The following is a 20,334-nucleotide window of genomic DNA, read 5'->3' as shown; positions in this document are numbered from 1 at the left end:
CTTAAGTGTTACTCTGGTTTCCGTCTCTTGATCCCCGCGTGACACTGACGTGACGTCACCCTACCCCAATTCTCCTTTATATGTGTATGCGTGAAGGAACTTCTACTCTGTGAGAGTCCCGGCCAGGTTTATTGACCATGACATGATACAATAATTGACATGGCCGTGCAAATGAACGGTAAAAAAAAAAAAGAAATATATAAAAATGATGATAGATATTTTGGGACGCCCCGTGACGCTCTGGTCGGTTACCCATGTCGCGTAAATCCACCACTGCTAAGAGCCAATCAAAACAGTTGTAAAACAGAGCTTTAACCTGATTGCTGGCTTGCTGTGTGATTGAACAATTACGTTTTTATCCGCTCATTAATAAAAAGGAACGACTGATTTCACGAAATGTAGTTCAGTAAAAAGTAAGATATTTAAAATGTAGTGAAGTGAAAATAAAAGTCTCCCCAAATGGAAATACTTGAGTGAAGTACAGATACATGAGTTACATTTACTTTGTTACTGTTCACCACTGGTTCTTTACTCAGATATGAGATTTATAAACTCCACCAGAAAATTATTTGTCATAACTAAACATTTGTTTTACTGATGCACCAAGTCTCAAAAACCACCATGATGCACACAAACAGGCAATCAAAACTGTCCATGTGGAAACATGTTCTGTTTGGTGTCTTGATGATTTACCTAATTTAAAACACCATAATTAAAAAAAAAGAATTGGTTTCTATATTTGTCCATGCCCATGTTGATTAGAGTATAAAAAAGTATTAATTTCAGTTACATTCAGAATAGATAAAAATGTGCGATTAAGATTAACTTAAATTTGACATCTGATTGGTTAAAGAAACAGACCCACTGCTAATATTATATATGGTAAAAAGGCCAGCAGTACAGACGTTGAAAGCCCTGGGCAGATTAGATTGACATGGCAGCACATAAAGGCTGAAATCTGATTGGCCAAAAATCTAACTACATACACGTACTGAAAGCAGTGCAGCCAAGAGAAACGCTACGAAATGAATAGAACACACTGTTGGGAATAAATTAATACAATTTCAAGTCAAGTCAAGTCAAGTGGCTTTTATTGTCATTTCTACTATACACAGTGGTACACAGTACACAGTAAAAACTAAACAACGTTCCTCCAGAACCCTGGTGCTACACTAAACAACAACAAACAAAACAACATAGAGCTACAACACAAGTTACATAAAGTGCATCGAGTGCAACCTAGTGCAAACAGTGCAGACAGACGACACAAGACAAGACACAAAACCCAATATAGCGCCGACCAGTAAACCTACTGTATACTTGATTATACAGTACTGTACAAGAAGACTGTAAAAACTATACAAACTAAAAACTATATCCCAGAAGTGAGTATAAACATAACAATGTAGTGCAAAAATACAGCAGCAGTCGAAGGTGCAAAAAAACAGCATGTAAACAGTATAATACAGTGATAAATGATAAATGTGTAAAAAACAGCAGTTGAGAGTGTGGTACAGTTGAGAATAATAAATAAATGAATTGTGGTGAAATGAATTGAGATGAGTGATGAGTGTGTGTTAAGTGTTAAGTCCAGGAAAAATTTTACAGTTTGTTACACACATTTGAGTGTGTGTGTGTGTGTGTGTGAGAGTTCCGTTCATTTCTGTGTGTTAAGTAGCCTGATGGCTTGTGGAAAGAAACTGTGTGTGTGATCGTCCACAATGCTGTGTGCTTTGCGGATGCAGCGTGTAGTCTAAATGTCCATGATAGAGGGGAGAGAGATTCCGATGATCTTTTCAGCTGTCCTCACTATCCTCTGTAGGGACTTGCGGTCCGAGACGGTGCAGTTCCCAAACCAGGCAGTGATGCAGCTGCTCAGGATGCTCTCAATGGTCCCTCTGTAGAACATGCACAGGATGGGGGGAGGGAGGTGGGTTTTCCTCAGCCTTCTCAGAAAGTAGAGACGCTGCTGGGCTTTCTTGGTGATTGAGCTGGTGTTGAGTGACCAGGTGAGGTTGTCTGCCAGATGAACACCAAGGAATTTGGTGCTTTTGACGATCTCCACTGAGCATTTATCAATAATCAGTGGAGATTGGTCGCTCTGTGCTCTCCTGAAGTCCACAACCATCTCTTTTGTTTTGTCCACGTTCAGAGACAGGTTGTTTGCTCCACACCAGGCAGTTAACCGTTGTACCTCCTCTCTGTATGCTGACTCGTCGTTCTTGCTGATTAGACCCACCACGGTCGTGTCATCAGCGAACTTGATGATGTGGTTCGAGCTGTGCATTGCTACACAGTCGTGAGTCAGCAGAGTGAACAGCAGTGGGCTGAGCACACAGCCCTGGGGGCCCCAGTGCTCAGTGTGGTGGTGCTGGAGATGCTGTTCTCGATCCTGACTGACTGAGGTCTCCCAGTCAGGAAGTCCAGGATCCAGTTACAGAGGGAGGTGTTCAGGCCCAGAAGGTTCAACTTCTCGATCAGGTGCTGAGGAATGATTGTGTTGAATGCTGAGCTGAAGTCAATGAACAGCATTCGTACATACGAGTCCTTGTTATCCAGGTGGGTGAGGGCCAGATGGAGGGTTGTGGAGATAGCATCGTCCGTGGAACGGTTTGGACGATACGCAAACTGCATGGGGTCCAGGGAGGGTGGAAGCTGTGTCTTAATGTGCCTCATGAAGAGCCTCTCGAAGCACTTCATCACGATGGAGTGTGAGCGCGACGGGACGATAGTCATTGAGGCAGGAGACAGAAGACTTCTTCGGCGCGGGAACAATGGTTGTTGTCTTGAGGCACGTGGGAACAACGTTGCTGCTCAGGGAGATGTTGAAGATGTCAGTGAGGACATCTGCTAGCTGCGCATTCCCTGAGCACTCTGCCAGGAATGTTGTCTGGTCCAGCAGACCTCCGTGGGTTAACTCTGCATAGAGTTTTCCTCACTTCAGCTGTGGTTAGACAGAGCACCTGGTCAGTGGAAGGAGGGATGGTCTTCCTCACCACCACGTTGTTCTGCACCTCGAACCGGGCGTAGTAGTCGTTCAGCACATCTGGGAGGGAGGGGTCACGGTCACAAGCAGGTGATGTGGTCTTGTAATTCGTGATCGCCTGGATGCCCTGCCACATGCGCCGGGTGTCTCCACTGTCCTGGAAGTGGTTGTGGATTTTCTTTGCGTGTGCGCGCTTCGCCTCTCTGATGGCACGAGACAGTTTGGCCCTTGCTGTTTTTAAGGCCGCCTTGTCCCCTGATCTGAAGGCAGAGTCTCTTTGTTTCAGCAGCGAACGCACATTTGCAGTCATCCACGGTTTCTGGTTGGAGCGTGTAGTGATGGTCTTGGAGATGGTCACATCATCAACGCACTTGCTGATGTAGCTGGTCACTGATGATGTGTACTTCTCCAAGTTGATAGAATCGCCGTAGGTTGCAGCCTCTCTAAACATGTCCCAGTCAGTGCACTCATGGAACAAATATTAGAATTTAAGTTGTAAATGTAGGTCAGTCTTTCTGATAGTGTTTAGGCCAGCAGAGAAGGCTTTGCTGACCTTGACCGCCCACCACTGTGTCTAGATCATGGGAAAACAACTCTTGTTATGTTAAGATCACAAGACAATTAAGCTGTGATCCCGAGAAAACAAGAAAACAATATTTGTTGCAAATGCATGGCTTATGGGGCCTATTGATGCAGATGCATCAAAACTGGCATGACAATTTATAGCAGTTGAACTTCAGCTGTCTTCTGAGGCATTTTTAAGATGATTCGAATACAGATACAAATACAGATATAGATTAATGGCTTACATGGCTTTGGAATATTTATTTTTGTTCATATATTTGAAAAATAGAAAATATTTTTTTTCACCAGAGAGGTTGGTTTTAAAATGTGATGCTACAATTGATTCACAAAATCAAATAAAGTCACAAAATTAAATAAATGAAAAAAAATCACAAAATATGAGAAATGCATCAGATTTAAGTATCAATTATGGGTTGTGCACATTTGTGTAACCAAGTCTTTGTAAGATTTTTTTTCCATTCTTTTGTCTACCAAATATCTTTTCTATTTTATTATTTAATAAAAAAGATACAACTTATATAAGCTACAATTAGAAAAGGCCACACTTAAGTGAAATATAATTAGCTATTTCCACACTCACCTCTCGATAAGGTTGATTTGGGAGCCGAGAACCTAAGCATGGTCCATCAACTAAGGATATATATATATATATATATATATATATATATATATATATATATATATATATATATATATATATATATATATATATATATATATAAATAACAAGAACACTTATCTTGTCTATACTTTGTTCCCTGTTAAGAGTTTAATTGTAAATTCAGTTTAACTACCATTTTTTGATGTATTATGGTCTACAAATGTAATCGTTGAATACAAATGCACACCAGTTATGTGCAGGCCCCTCTGGAATGCCTCATACAAGGTTTTTATGTCTTCATAGTAGCGTGTGAACAGCTTGGGATTGTCAACCAACATTGATTTATGGCCACCTCCCTGTAAAAGAAACAAAGTTACAACAACGTATTAAAATGAACAAAATGAATTCAAAATATATTTTGCTAATGTGTAATGACTAAAAAACATTTTGCACAATGTGCACTGAAAAAAATCAATTGAAAATGTATTTAATATTTTAAAAACATATTAAATACATACTTTTCAGCATACTTTAATAAACAACATAACTGGCACTCTGTGTTTTAATTACTCAGCTAGACTGTTTGGCAAGCAGAAAAAAGACAGATATAATTGAATTGGCCCCAATAAGTCACAGGTGCCCTCTCCATGCATAGCTGATGATTATCTGTGTCTGTCATGGCAATGTCAATACAATCCTGTCTCGGGGGTCTACAGACAATTCTTTGGACTTCATAGCTTGGTTTGTGCTCTGACATGCACTGTTAACTGTGGGACCTTACAGTATAAAGACAGGTGTGTGCCTTTCCAAATTATGTCCAATCAACTGAATTTACCACGAGGGATTCTAATCAGGTTATAGTTCAATTCTTTATGGCAACGGCTGTGAATACTAATGTAGGTGATTTGTTTTTTTGTTTTTTTATTTTTAATAAATCACAAAGATTACAAACTTCTTTTATGTTGTCATAATGTGATATTGTTTGTAGAACTTTAAGGAAAATAATTAATTTAATCCATTTTGGAATAAGGCTGTGACATAACAAAATGTGGAAAAATGTAAGCGCTGTGAATACTTTCCGGATGCACTGTATTGTCACAAAATTTGTTTTGTGAACGAAATCTCACATTTTTTGCATATAGTGTGGTGATGTAAAAGTACATATTTAGCACTGAAAATTGTTAATCTAAATTACTGAGGAAATTGGGGGAATTGCAAATGTTCAGTGAAGACATTTATATATGAATTGTACACTTAAAAAAACAGGTTTTTAAAGTGCAAAACAAATCCTGAAGTTTTATGGCTTTAAATTATCACAATAAAAGATTATCTTTACTACTGAATCTTGAAATTATGTTTTTACTTGTGTTTTTAATGACCTTTACATTGCTAAAAATCTGATTTTTTTAAAAAATATATAAAAAAGAAAATAAAGAACATATAACTATAGGTCAATATTAAAGGTTGTAGCACAGAAGTTATGCTCACACCTACTCAGGAATAACATTTCTGAAATGTATCACTCAGGATTTAGGCCTCATCATAGCACAGACACAGTGGTAAATTACCTGTTATTGGCCTCTGATCAGGGTTTTGTCTCTTTATTTGTTTTGCTCGACCTTAGTGGTCTTGGATTTGTTGACAGTGGTGTGATGGGCTGTATTTTATTTAGCTTTGGACTGTAGTTAATGTAAACAGTCTGCTACACTGACTCAGGATTACAGTTTGCATTTGATCACCATCACTGCACACCTCAACATCGTTTATCTGTGATAAATGGACATGTAAAAGTACATAACTTTGAATAATACAAGAGGTATTTAATAAAGGAAATGCATCCTTATGGCAAAGAATCCAATTTCAACTTTTCATCGGGTGGAAGACTAGTGCTTCAGTTCATTTCACTCGAAAGCTCATTCCAAACACTACCAACCTTTGCTAAAGTAGAGTCTATAGTCTCTACACACAGATATTCATTATTCATATTTGCCATTAGATTTAACCTTACTTTAATTTAACAAGGACTGGAGCAAAGAAAATAAAAGTGGACAACTAAAAATGTTTTCACTGAAGTAAAAGGTTTTTTTTTTACTTTTGAGGTAATGGTTTCACATGTGATTTATATCTGCTACTGGCCTGGCCTGTCCTGTTTGTCAAATTATAAAACCCAGTGTGGCCCCTGAGCCAAAAAGTTTGCCCACCCCTGATTTAGACAGGAGAGGTTTTTTGCACTCTTGATCAAATTGACATATGGCTGGAATTCTGTGGAGTCAATAAAATTTTCACTTCTCTATGTATACACAAAACTCTATGTAGTATACTCTTTTTCACCCACTTTATGCTATGTAGACTTTTGCAGGTATTTCTACAGTAACTTGAAAGGAACATGTGGCAACAGCATCCTCTAGTGGTAAGGATAAACATCGCTCAGGCTGAAGTTCTGACAGGAACCCAGCCATTAGGGAGGCACAAGCCAGTGCACTCTTAGTGCCGGTCCCAAGCCCGGATAAATAGGGAGGGTTGCGTTAGGAAGGGCATCCAGCGTAAAACGTGCCAAATCATATATACAGGTCATGATTGAGAATTTCATACCGGATCGGTCGAGGCCTGGGTTAACAAGGACCACCATGGGTATCGTTAGCCAACGGTACCGGTGGAAATTGGGCTACTGTTGGCTGAAGGAGGAGAAGGAGAGGAAGACACCTACAGAGACGGCAGGGAAAGGAAAAGTGTAGGAGAGTATAGGTTAGGGTTGGTACTTTAAATGTTGGCACTATGACTGGTAAAGGGAGAGAGGTAGCTGATATGATGGAGAGGAGAAAGGTAGATATGTTGTGTGTTCAGGAGACCAAGTGGAAAGGTCTCCTTATAAGGCCAGGAACATTGGAGGTGGGTTTAAGCTGTTCTATTATGGTGTGGATGGAAAGAGAAATGGTGTAGGGCTAATTCTGAAGGAAGAGTACAGTAAGAGTGTAGTGAAGGTGAAGAGAGTTTCTGATAGGGTGATGAACGTGAAGCTGGAAGTTAAAGGGATGATGATAAATGTCATCAGTGCCTATGCTCCACAAGTCGGCTGTGAGATAGAGGAGAAGGAAAAATTCTGGAGTGAATTAGATTAAGTGGTAGATGGTGTACCTAGAAATGAACGATTGGTGATTGGGGCAGACTTTAATGGGCATGTAGGTGAAGGGAACAGCGGTGATGAGGAGGTGATGGGTAGGTATGGTTTTAAGGAGAGGAATGTGGAAGGGCAGATGGTGGTAGATTTTGCTAAAAGAATTGAAATGGCAGTAGTGAATACTTATTTTAAAAAGAAGGAGGATCACAGGGTGACGTTTAAGAGTGGAGGAAGGTGCACACAGGTGGATTATGTTCTATGTAGGAGATGCAACCTGAAGGCGATTGGAGACTGTAAGGTGTTGGCAGGGGATAGTGTAGCTAGACAGCATCGGATGGTGGTCTGTAGGATGGTTTCGGAGGCAAAGAAGAAGAGGAGGAGTGTGAGGACTGACAGAAGAATAAAATGGTGGAAACTAATCGAGTAAGACTGTAGTGTGAGATTCAGGGAAGAGCTCAGACAGGGGCTCACTGGTGGTGAAGAGATGCTGGATGATTGGAAAACTACTGCAGGAGTGATGAGGGAGGCAGCTAGAAAAGTACATGGTGTGACATCAGGAAATAGAAAGGAAGACAAGGAGACATGGTGGTGAAATGAGGAAGTGCAGGAGAGCATAAGGGGAAAGAGGTTAACAAAACAGAAGTGGGATCGACAGGGTGATGAGAAAAGTAGGCAGAGGTACAAGGAGATGCGGCAGCAGGTGAAGAGGGATGTGGCGAAAGCCAAGGAAAAGGCATATGAGGAGCTGTATGAGAAGTTGAACACTAAGGAAGGAGAATAGGATTTGTACCGATTGGCCAGACAATGTGTATGTGTGTTGAGAAGGTGGAGAGAGTATTTTGAACAGCTGATGAACGAGGAAAATGAGAGAGAGAAGGTTGGATGATGTGGAGTTAGTAAAGCAGGAAGTGGATAGGATTAGTAAGGAGGAAGTGAGAGCAGCAATTCAGAGGATGAAGAGTGGAAAGTCGGTTGAACCAGATGACACACTGGTAGAAGCATGGAGATGTTTAGGAGAGATGGCAGTGGAGTTTTTAACCAGATTGTTTAACAAGATTCTGGAAGGTGAGAGGATGCCTGAGAAATGGAGAAGGAGTGTGCTGGTACCAACCTTTAAGCATAAGGGAGATGTACAGACCTGCAGTAACTACAGGGAAATTAAGTTGATCAGTCACACCATGAAGTTATGGGAAAGAGTAGTGGAAGCCAGGCTGAGAGAAGAGGTGACCATCTGGGATCAACAGTATGGTTTTATGCCGAGGAAGAGCACCACAGATGCCTTATTTGCTTTGAGAATGTTGATAGAGAAGTATAGAGAAGGACAGAAGGAATTGCATTGTGTATTTGTGGATTTAGAGAACGCGTACGACAGGGTGCCAAGAGAGGGGTTGTGGTATTGTATGAGGAAGTCAGGTGTGTCAGAGAAGTATGTGAGGGTGGTGCAGGACATGTATGAGGACAGTGTGACAGCAGTAAAGTGTGCAGTAGGAACGACAGACTGGTTCAAGGTGAAGGTTGGATTGCATCAAGGATCGGCCCTGAGCCCTTTCCTGTTTGCAGTGGTGATGGATAGGTTGAAGGACGAGGTCAGACAGGAGTCTTCATGGACTATGATGTTTGCGGATGATATTGTGATTTGTGGTGAAAGTAGTGAGCAGGTTGAGAAGAGCCTAGAGAGGTGGAGGTACACGTTGGAGAGAAGGCGAATGAAAGTCAGTAGGAGTAAGACAGAGTACATGTGCGTAAATGAGAGGGAGGGCAGTGGAATGGTGCGGTTGCAGGGAGAAGAGGTTGAGAAGGTGGTGGAGTTAAGGTACCTAGGGTCAACAGTGCAAAGTAATGGAGAGTGTGTTAGGGAAGTAAAGAAAAGAGTCCAGGCAGGGTTGGGTGGGTGGAGAAGAGTGACAGGAGTGATTTGTGATAGAAGGGTATCTGCAAGAATGAAAGGGAAAGTTATAGGACTGTGGTGAGACCTGCAATGTTGTATGGATTAGAGACAGTGGCATTGAGTAAAAGACAGGAGGTGGAGCTGGAGGTAGCAGAGCTGAAGATGTTAAGGTTTTCGTTGGGAGTGACGAGGATGGACAAGATTAGAAATTAGTTTATTAGAGGGACAGCGCATGTTGGACGTTTTGGAGACAAGGTGAGGGAGGCGAGATTGAGATGGTTGGACATGTGCAGAGAAGGGACATGAGTTATATTGGTAGGAGAATGCTAAGGATGGAACCACCAGGAAGGAGGAAAAGAGGAAGGCCAAGAAGGAGGTTCATGGATGTGGTGAGGGAAGACATGACAGCACTAACTGTGCAAACTTTACACTGGACCTCAAGCAACTTGGATTCTGTGCCTCTCCTCTCTTCCTCCAAACTCTGGGACCTTGATTTCCAAATGAAATGCAAATGTTGTTTTTTTTTATTTATCTAAAAGATGACTTTGGCAACAGTCCAGTATTTTTTGCCCTTTTTCCAGGTAAGACACCTCTGACGTTGTCACTGGTTCAAGAGTGGCTTGACACAAGAATTGTGACAGTGGTGCGGGGTGACTTTTGAAGCACTGACAACAGCTGCAGTCCACTCTTTGTGAATCTCCCCCAAAATCTAAAATGGGCTTTATTTCTCCTTTTTCTACCACATTTTTTCCTTGCATTCAACTTTTCATTAATTGGCTTGGATACAGCATTCTGTGAACAGCCAGCTTCTTCAGCAATAACCTTTTGTGTTTTACCCTCCATGTGCAGGGTGTCAATGATGGTCTTCTGGACAACTGTCAAGTCAGCAGTCTTCCCCCATGATTGTGTAGCCTGAACCAGACTGAGACACCATTTAAAGGCTCAGGAAACCTTTGCAGGTGTTTGGATTTAATTAGTGTGACACCACAAGTCTCCAATATTGAAACTTTTCACAATATTCAAATTTTTTTAAATACTGAATTTTGAGTTTTCATAGGGTTGCACAAGCCAGTGCAATTTTAGTGCCGGTCCCAAGCCTGGATAAATGGGGAGGGTTGCTTAAGAAGAGCATCCAGCATAAAATGTGCCAAATCAAATATGCAGATCACAAGTCAGAAATTCATACCGGATAATGATGATAAGAACCTGGAGAGGAGGAGGTACGTGTTTAAGAGAAGGGGAATGAAAACAGAGTACATATGTGTGAATGGAAGGGAGGGCAGTGGAGTGGTGTGGTTGCCGGGAGAAGAGGTGATGAAGGTGGAGCAGTTTAGGTACTGGAGAGTGTGTTAGAGAAGTGAAGAAGAGAGTGCAGGCAGGGGGGAGTGGGTGGATAAGAGTGGCAGGAGTGATTTGTGATAAACGGTTATTTGCAAGAGTGAAAGGGGAAGTGTATAGGACTGTGGTGAGACCTGCAATGTTGTATGGTTTAGAGACAGTGGCATTGACTAAAAGACAGGAGGTGGAGCTGGAGGTAGCAGAGCTGAAGGTTTTCGTTGGGAGTGACGAGGATGGACAAGATCAGAAATTAGTTCATTAAAGGGACAGCGCATGTAGGACATTTGGAGACAAGGTGAGGGGGGTGCGATTAAAATGGTTTGGACATGTGCAGAGGAGGGACATGGGGTATATCGGTAGGAGAATGCTGAGGAGGGAGCCACCAGGAGGGAGGAAAAGTGGATGACCAAGGAGGAGGTTTATGGATGTGGTGAGGAAAACACATGCAGGTGGTTGGGTTGGGCAGATGTAGAGGTGGGTATGGAGGCGGATGATCCGCTGTGGTGACCCCTAATGGGAGCAGCCGAAAGAAGAAGAAGAACAAGAAGAAGAAGACGAAGAAGAAGATTAGCTGTAAGCCATAATGATCAAAATTAAAAGAAATAAACACTTAAAATATATCAATCTGTGTGTGATGAATCTATATAATATACGAGTTTCAGTCTTTTGAATTACTAAAATAAATAAACTTTTTCATGACATTCTAATTTACTGACACCTGTGTTTGTGTGTGTGTGTGTGTGTGTGTGTGTGTGTGTGTGTGTGTGTGTGTGTGTGTGTGTGTGTGTGTGTGTGTGTGTACATCCTATAATAAAAATTACAAGGAGGTGTTATTTCAAGCAAACTTTCAAAACCCAACGAAAGCAAAACAAAATATCCACAGTGTATTAGATATAATTCAAATCAAAATCAAATCAAATCAAATCAAATTTTATTCATCACATACATACAGGGTACGACATGCAGTGAAATGCTTTATACGACGGTCCGGCAAGAGGGGAATAGGGTGGGGAGAAAGAAAAAAAGCAGATAAATAAAGTATAAAAACTATATGAAATAAAATATAAGGTATAAAGGATATATAAAGATATGTATGTAAGCAAAGAGAAAAATGTATATACAAAGAAAATCCTTATGGCAGTAGACAGTGAAACAGTAAACAATGTGTACCAAAGTGTAACCAATAGACAATTTTAGTGGTGGGTTGTCCATCAAGTGTCCGTGTGCAGTATGGTGTGGTGTAAAGTGTCCATAAAGTGTCCGTGTGCGGTATGGTGTGGTGTAAGGGTCCGTAAGTGTCCATGTGCGGTATAGAGTGACCATAAAGTGTCCGTGTGCAGAACGGTGTGGTATAAAATAAATAAATATAAAGTGCACTTTGCTGTGCAAGACCTGAGTTTAAAGTGACCTGGTGCGAGAGGTGAGGTATGTACAGAGAAGATGTGTGATGATGGAGAGAGTGGACCAGCTTTTAGATCCTGGGTGTTTCCTGGTTTAAACACCGAATGGCCTGCGGGAAGAAGCTCCTCATCATTCTCTCTGTGTTTGCTTTAAGGGAGCGGAAGCGTTTCCCTGAACGCAATAAAGAGAAGAGTCCATTGTTGGGATGGCTGAGGTCCTTCACAATCTTCCTGGCTCTGGTCAGCTGAACGCACCACCCTCTGAAAGGGCTCGTTCAATATGTTCAACTAACCAGAAGCTATATTATCAAAGTGGAAATTCTCAAAAACAGCTGGGCTCCCTCTAAGCTTCTTATGGTTAATGTTTAGTGTGTCCCAGCTCACTAGCATGTCAAAGTTTGTGTTGATTATTTAATATATATTGTATGTGTAAAAAATTAAAAAAATTTTTTTATGGCTAATTCAGTGAAACTGGAAGTGGTAAATTGCTGTTTAGTGGAATACTATTGCCCTGAATTGAGTTTTTACATGGTTGAATGTCTGATATGCAGAAAACACTGTAAAGAACTGTAAAGAACTCTAATACTTTTTGTTTAATTTAACCCATGAGAGTATACCTCACAGCTTAAAACTGCTCCCAATTATCGAGCTGCTCAACGACAAATCATGATTCTTTTTTTTTAAGGCTTTCTAACAAAGGATTTATGATTTGGCATAAAATTCTTTGACAAATCTTAGTAATTGCCCTGTCAAACCATGCATATTTGACACCGTTGATATTTGACAGTTTGTAACAAAGCAAGACATGAGGACATACAGTATTTCAGTTAAATTCAATTCATTTTTATTTGTCAAGTCAAGTTTATTTCTATAGCGCTTTTCACAACAGACATTGTCTCAAAGCAGCTTTACAGAATTTAACAGTTAAGGTAAATGGTGGGTATTTACCCTTGATGAGCACCCATGGCGACTGTGGCAAGGAAAAACTCCCTTAGATGTCATGAGGAAGAAAACTTGAGAGGAACCAGACTCAAAAGGGGAACTGTGTCTCTGTTTATTCAGGTCTGTGCGGCAGTAATGGCGAGTCGAGGCAAGAGCAAGACGAGTTTCTCAAAGTGAAAATATGTTTGTAATATATGTACTATAGGTATCAGCATTCTGTGATAAGCCTGCCCTCTAGTGGTGACTTATGTAGCGCTGTATTAGTAATGGCAGTTCTGAGTAAAGACCATGTGAGTTAATACGACTCAACCGTTCTGCTGCGTATTATTCTTCTGTCAGCATACACAACAAAATTGGCGACGAGGTCTGGATCTGTAACTACAACAAGACTTTATTGGACATGAAACAGGAAAAGAAGGATCGTGAAAAGACAACGTGAGTCACATAAAAGAAAGTGAAGCTAATTAAAGTGTAAAGACAAACTGCAAACGAGCAAAAATAAAATAAAACTAATATGTCAATGATTGGAACAATCACCGCATTTGATAGCAATTGTAGTGTCTTAAACGTATAGTATCTTAAATGTGTAATATCTAAAAGCCTTAACTCATACAATTCTACAAATGGTGTCCTGAAACGGCCAAAGTTAATTACTGAACCATCTGGCCAGATGTTTTCCTTTAAGCCAAATGTATGAAAGGCCCATAGTGCTTATCTTATGAGCCGTGACTGGGAAAATGAAACGGATGGTCGTCTTTAAATCAGCATAAGCCGAAGTATAGAATATGATCCAGGATGCACATCCTCTTGGGAAAAGACCTCTGACCCGTTCTCACTGTATGTTAAGATGAATGGTCTGGGAAAGTTAGCGCTGGTACATTTGAGATATATTAAATCTGGACAAAGACAGGTTTCTCTTTAAGATAAACATTATTGCACAGTAGGCTCATATACATCTGTTATGCATCAAGAGGCGGACCCAGAGAATGATCAGAATATATAATGAGTGTGCAGCCATGGATCGGGAGTCAGACTTTGAATCAGAGCGTGCTGACTCCAGGCTTGACCGGAAGGCCTGTAAAGATGCTATATTTCTGTGCTGAATAAAAATCATTGTTTACACGAAATAACTGCGTCTACGGAGATTCCTTCCAACCGACAGCTACACTCCATCAAGACGACGAAATACACAACATTTCCTGGCGTCACGAATCCTGGGCGGTTTGCGGCCTCCTCAGCTTCGCGGATCCGCTCCGACGACTGCTCCCTGATCTGTCCGGCCGGCTGAAACGGTGAGCGTTTGGGGTTCCGTTTATCTGCTGTTGGGTCGCACCGTTAAAGGCCTGTGTGTGTGGGTTATTGGGTTGTTGAGTGTTGTGTTGTGATTGTCGGTTTGGGTGGCTCTCCGTTCTAAAAATTTTTGCACTGCTGGGCAGCGCAAAAGGGGGGATTTGACTGTAATAATGCTTTAAGGAAAATTAAACGTTGAATTACAATAGAAAAGAAGTGAAGTAAAAAGTTCAAGAGGAAAAAAAAAAAGGAACAGGAATAAAGAGAGAAGTGAAGAAAATAAGAGTTGAAGCTAAAGTAAAAAGTAAAAGGTGAATGACTCTGAGAAAGTGTTAAATATGGTAAAAAGTTGAGGAAATAAAGGAAAACAGGAATATAAAGGTTGAAATAAAAAGGGAAAAGTAAGAATAAGGTTTAAAGAGGAAGCCGCAAGATTTGGACAAAAACCCTCAGGGAGGTGACATTTAAGTCAGGCCACAAAACCTGGACATTCACTAGGTGGATTTCAGGTCAGTTCTGGGAACTGGATGATGCAGAATTAAAATTCAATTGAAGTTCCCACTCTGACTAATTAGCTGACGAGCTAGGTGATGATGCAACTGTCATTTGAATTTCTGCATATCAAAGAGGTAGCATAAATTTAATAAAGGAAGGAAATAAAGAGAAAAAAGAATAAAGGTGCGGCAAAATAGCATGCTATAAGTTTGTATGACTGAGTCGACTATAGTGTATGTGGAATTTGTGTGTGTGTGTTGAGGAAAACGTGTGTGCGCTTTGAAAAAAAAAAAATAATAATAATAAATAAAATAAATAAATAATAATAAGAGAAGATAAGGGGTGTCTCTCCCTTTCTGTGCGCGCGGAACTAAGTGTGTGTTTGTGTTTGCGTGTGTGCGCTCAGCTACGAGTGAAGTCCCTCTTCCTCCGCTGTGGGCGAAACCCCCCCCTCTTCCTCTGCTTTTTTGTCTCTCTGCGTGTGAGGGTCTGCGCTCCGCTGCGGGCCGGCGGGACCCCCTCCCTTTTCTCTCTCTTTCTCTCTCTCTCTCACTCTCTGGAAAATGTGTGTGTGCGTGACTGATTGCAATATGTGCTGAGATGTGTGATATATATATATGAATAAATACATAGGAGAGTTAAGGTGGAAAACAAGGGTTAGTTTCTAGTAACTATAAGGATAATATTTATCTTCTATTAAGAATAAAACAATGAGCCTCATTACATGAGAGGACTGAATCTGTTAAAACTTATGAGCTTCCTTCGGAAGACCTTTTTCTGTTAAATAACAAAAGACAAGATAAAAACAATGAGCCTTTTTGGGAAAATATTTTATGGCTAAATAACTTTATGAGCCTCTAAAGAGGACCTAAATACGAAGTCAAAGCCCCTTAATACTGAATGAATAAAGATATCCCTACAGTGAGACAAAACACTCCCCTGTCCTGAATGAATAATATAATTCCCAAAAAGGACATTTTCAAGTAGAGAAATTAATGAGGGTGTGTGTGTGTGTGCGTGTATGAGCAACTATTATAATAAAAGTGATTATTGTATATGTATATGTATTGTTTGTGAGTAATACTGATTGATGAAAAGTTGGGGTGATTATTAAAGTAAAATAAATCAAAGTTTAAGCAATAATGATGTTTAGAGGTTAAAAGGAGATAAGCAATCTGTAGAGTATAAAATCCTGGCTGTTAATGAATGTTGTGTGTGTGTGTGTGTGGAGCATGTGGTACTAAGGCCCTGTCTGTTTTCTCTGTGTGATTTGTGGTACGTGGAACTGCTGTCCAGAACGACACATGAATAGAGGCCCACGACCGGAGCAACATGATCAACGCATGGCTCCTGTTTGACTGAGGCTAGTGCTGTTTTATCCACAAAATTTTAAGTATTTGGATGTGTATGTGAACATATGTAAGCGTATTAAAAAATATAAATTTTTACTGTGCCGTTTGATCTCTCTACTTGAGAAAGAAAAAGGAGACTTGGCAACGGACTGACCAGTCGTGGTATTTAACTAGTGAATTATTTGATTTGTACTCGGTCAAGCGTTGTTGTCGTAAGTTTTACAATTTATCTGTGGGTTTTTCGTTGAAGTTAAATTTAAGTAGTATTTAATTTGGCAGTTGGTATCAATTTATGCGTACAAAAGTACAGAAAGTTGTAATAATGTCGAAAATAATTACTCCTGTAGATGTGGTACAGAAGTATAATCCTTTAATTAAGGGCATCGTAAAGATGATGGAGAAATGGCATAAGCGATGGCCTGATATTGAACGACCATGGCCCAAAGAGGGGACCTTTAACCCCGAGGTGATCCAGACAATGCATGTGCTTATATCAACGTATAAAGCGGAGCAGAAAACCGGTAAGAGAGGGAAAAAGCGAAATGATAAAAGACAGATAGAGCTGGGTATTCTTAAGTTATTTGAAAATGAGGGACAGAAGCGGTCAAAGGCTGTTAATGATGAGAGAAATAAGGGTGTGGAGACCATAGCAAAAAGTGGGAAAGAGACAGAAAAGTTGATGGCAAAGATTAACGCACCTTTCTCTCATGTGGATTTAGCAAAGGATCCCCCACCATATGAGAAACAGGTAAAGTTTGAGGACATTTATCCTCAGCTCCCAGTAATTAACCAGGAAGGTGGTTACACTATCAGAGACGATAATGATCGGATAATAGAAACAGGGCAGGCAGATATGACTATAGAAATGTATCCAAGTACCAAAAGTAAGGGAAAAGCAACACGTTTGGGAAACAAGGGGAATCTGAGGGTTAGAAGGACAAAGGTTATGGATGATGGTGATCAGAGTGAAGGCGGAGCATTAGGTGGATATCATCCTGCTGTCAGGCGTATATTATCCAAGGCAGAAAAACAAGGAGATAGAATGAGGGATAGAGAGTTGGTAAGGAACGATAGCTCTACAGATAGTGAGGAAGGAGATAGTGATGAGGATTTGGAGAATAAGAGTGGTTTGAGAGAATTTTATTCTAAGAAATTTAGCCCGGGATTAGAGGAGCGCCAAGATAGTGCCTCAACAGAGATGGAAGGAAGCATGAGTCGACGGCTTTCGCATCTGTTCACCCCTAGGGAGTTGGAGAGGTCATATTCAAAGCAGAAAGGGTCACAGGAGAGAGAGTCTCGGAAAACAGAGAAGCATTACTCTTTACGCTCTAAAGTAAAGGATTGTGATGCACTGTGCCCAGTACTAATAAGAGGACAAAATCTAGAATATAAGCCTTGGCAGAATACAGATATGTCTGACATACTTGAAAAGTTGCCTACTCTACAGAGTGGAGCATACCCTTGGATTTCAAAGCTGGAAGAGATTATGGTGGGGACACAAATGGCTATAGGAGACATTAAGAGATTATTAGCCAGTCTTCTTGGGGTTCAAGGCATGGAGGAAGTCCTACAGAGGGCAGGACTTAATCGTTATGTGGGAACCGCTGTTAATGATTCAGAATTGTTTTCTGCAAACAGAGGTCGTGTGTGGAGAGCTTTGAGGGATATATTTCCAACGAATGTACATCCCGATAACATTTTTATTGAGCCGCTAGGTCAGGAAGAGAATCCGAGGGCCTATGTGTCAAGAGCTCATCAGGTGTGGAGAAGCATCACAGGAAATGATCCAGATTTGAACCAGATGGAGCAGTCTATTTTAAGAGCTAAAATAGAGAAGGGACTGCCCCAACCAGTAAGGAGTAAGTTAGCCGAAGTGGTCGGTCTTAGGAATGCTGTAAAGGGGACATATATAGATAACATAGCTCATCAGGTGGAATTATATCGTAAAAAAGAATTTGATCAGAAACAGCAGGACCTAGAGACCCTTAGGAAGCTTAATCAGATACAGTTGGTGGATAGTAAAAAGAAAGAGAAAAAGCAGGCTGTGATTGTGCAGGCTCCGCCCCCGGTGGATCAGGCACAATCTCAGCCATATCAGTTTCAGTATCAATTACCGCAGCCACCATCAGCAGGTCCAGCGATTTCTTATCCACAGCCGGCTCCAGGTCAATTTCAGACCTGGAGAGGTCGAGGTCGCGGAACTTTTGGGAGAGGTAGAGGAGGAAGATTTAATTCAAACTTCCAACAGCCACAGGAAGCATGTTACAATTGTGGACAGATTGGTCATTTCGCCCGTGAGTGCAATAGACAAGGAGAAAATTCCAGAGGAAATTTCAGAGGAAATTTCAGGGGCCAGTTTAGGCCATCTGGACGACTGGTGAACCCGTTTAGGGGCCCAGAACCAGGTTTTTAGGGGTGCCCAGAGGATCCGAGCGGGGGATGTCAGCTGGTAGCATCGGGGCCGGAGATAGATCCAACAATAGTGGTGAAAGTAAACAATAAACCATTAGAAGTAATGGCAGATAGCGGAGCTGCTTTCACCTGTATTCGGCCTGAAGATGCTACACATCTCCCCATGTCTGGTCAATTGATTCGGACAATCGGGTTTGAGGGAATAAAACAGCTGATTCCTCTCACGGAACCAATCGAGCTCTGCTATAAAAATCTGAAAACTACAATACCTATATTAGTGTCAGAACATACACCTATTGCACTTTTGGGAAGAGATGCTTTGTGTAGATTGAATTGTACTATAAAATGCACACCTGACGGCTGTCGGGTGGAAGTGCCAAATGACACTGCTTGCGAATTGTTGATGACTAAGGAAACTGAAGCTTCCTCTGTATTCTGGGTTGGAAGTCTTAGTGCTGAATTTTTGGAGCCTGCTAAATTGTGGGAAAAATTTATTATGGCAAATATGCCCAATGTGCAAACTCCCGAGTATCCACTACATTGCACGCTTAAGTATTTTAAGAATACTGCTCAAACAAGCCCAGATGAATGGTTGAGGAGTCAGCCATACCAAGTTCAACTCAGTTCGAGCTGTATCATTTTAGGACCACAAGGAGCAGCTATGAAGGTGCACGTGGATGATTATTTGGAAAAGGAATTTGATATTAAGAACAGTGTTCCACATGTGACTTTGTTGGTAGCTGAGGAGTATGATCAGAAGCATGTAGGAGAGATGATGGCAGAAGCAGGGAAAGCCGTTTTTGTGCCGTTAACAGAGAATTTAACCATATGGAAGAGTGAAGATCAACGATTTATTAAGATCATGATCTCTGCTCAAGGTTTGGGACAGCCACAAACCGTGCGGCTGACACATGAGTCAATTTGTAATGTCAAAATAGACTCAGACCCCATGAGAGAGGAGATGTTGAAGCAAGTCCCAGAAAGTCTGTGGTCTCAACATAGCACGGATATAGGACTTGTGAAGTCAGCACAACCAGTGAAAGTGGAACTTAGACCAGGAGTTAAACCCCCGTGGAGAAATCAATATCCACTGAAAGAAGAGGCAATAAGAGGGATTGGATCACAAATTGAGGGACTTTTAAAAGCCGATGTTTTGAAAATAACTCAAAATCCACAGAGTAATACACCGTTGCTACCTTTGCGGAAACCTGATAATTCTTATCGTTTGGTGCATGATTTAAGAGCAGTAAATGACATAGCAGCGGATTTTCCGGCAGACGTACCGGATCCACATACTTTATTAGCTCAAATTCCGCCTGATGCAACACATTTTACAGTTTTAGATTTGTGTGGTGCATTTTTCAGTGTCCCACTCAGTGCTGAAAGTCAGGGATTGTTTGGGTTTACGTACAATGGTCAGAGTTATGAATACAGAAGATTGCCACAAGGGTTTAAACATAGTCCTCATATTTTCAACAAAGTATTGAAGGATGATTTGACAGGGATAGATCAGGTATTGAAAAGTACTGTTGTTCAATACGTGGATGATATTATTATTTGTTCACCAGATGAGGAAACGTGTCACAAGGACTCAATTAAATTGCTACAGATACTGGCTGAGAAGGGACATAAGGCCTCTCAGAAAAAGCTACAGTATTGTCAAGAGAAGGTAGTTTATTTGGGTCAGACAATAATGCAGGGACACAGAAGCATCTCCAGCAACCAGGTAGAAGCCATCCGTAAGGCCCCAAAGCCTAGGACTGTCAGAGAGTTGATGACATTTCTTGGTATTGCTGGTTATTCCTCAGCATGGGTAGAAGATTATGCTAGTTTAACAGGGCCTTTGAGAGCTATGATTAAAGACACTGGCAATGCTCAGCTTCATTGTAATCTTACCTGGACGCAGGATGGCCTTTTGTCATTTGAA

The sequence above is a fragment of the Silurus aristotelis genome, assembly GCF_946808225.1.
Source record: "Silurus aristotelis genome assembly, chromosome: 16".
Taxonomy (NCBI): domain Eukaryota; kingdom Metazoa; phylum Chordata; class Actinopteri; order Siluriformes; family Siluridae; genus Silurus; species Silurus aristotelis.
The sequence above is the reverse complement of the archived record's forward strand: the minus strand, read 5'-3'. Positions refer to the sequence as shown.